The sequence below is a fragment of the Ictidomys tridecemlineatus genome, chromosome 5 (genome assembly GCF_052094955.1).
Source record: "Ictidomys tridecemlineatus isolate mIctTri1 chromosome 5, mIctTri1.hap1, whole genome shotgun sequence".
Taxonomy (NCBI): domain Eukaryota; kingdom Metazoa; phylum Chordata; class Mammalia; order Rodentia; family Sciuridae; genus Ictidomys; species Ictidomys tridecemlineatus.
Window position 1 is genome coordinate 40,907,849 of NC_135481.1, and position 1,017 is coordinate 40,908,865.

Below are 1,017 nucleotides of genomic sequence, written 5' to 3' on the forward strand. Positions count from 1 at the left end.
CACCCTAACTATTCAGTATTGAGTTAAAGAATGAAGGAGTAATTAACTTTGACAGAGTTCTTGGTTTCCAACTAATTTTAGTAATATATAGGAATATTTTGTGAGATCACAGATATATGCATAATAAAATGTAAAAACTTTCTTTTGGATGTGTTAGCCAAATTCAAGAAAATTACCCATTGTAATTTAACCTAAAATGGGACCAAAATTATAATCCCTTCATGTGTATAATCATTCAGTTGTAATAATGTGACTGGGGATTTTATTGGACTTCCTTCAAAATTAAACCCAAAGTATTTATTTTGCTTACTGAAAATATTCATGCTAATTATCAAATGTAATATTAAGTTTTCTCTTTATACTCTAACTACCCAGAAATACCCATTTCTGAAAGGGAAATATTGTGAGACAAAATAAGAGTTTTAAGCAAGTGTAATACCATGGAGTAAAATTTCCATGAAAATATTTTCATAGGTACTGAAGGAAATGTTATGAGCCAGTTCTTACGCATGTTCCTTGGGATGTGGCTTAAACAATTAGGGCATGTTAAGGATGCTCCTGAAGTTACTTTCTTTTTCCCAACTCAAACTTAATTACTCTGATATAATTCTCAATGTTTGGGAGCAAATCTACCATCAAAAGAGTCATCTTAACTTTTAATAGCCAAGAAAAGCACATCAAATTAAACTTTGTTAAAAAGAACTTCTTTTAAAATTATTACTGTTTTTTTAAAGTCATTTTTTATGACTTCTTTAGTCACACTAAAGATTGTTTTGAAGGGTCACAAATTCTTTAGTCATTAGTGGTTGTTTTAAAGGGTGACGGAGTATGATAAGTGAACCCTCAAAATTTATACCCAAATTTGTTTTAAAGAAAACATATAGTTAACTAAAGAAGTTAGACTGTGGCCTGTGAATGTCTACAACTTACCTATCTAAAATGGCTTGAAAATAAGTGGGATGACATGAAACACATTCTCACAAGGGTTAGGACCAATCAAAAACATCACACCAGAGC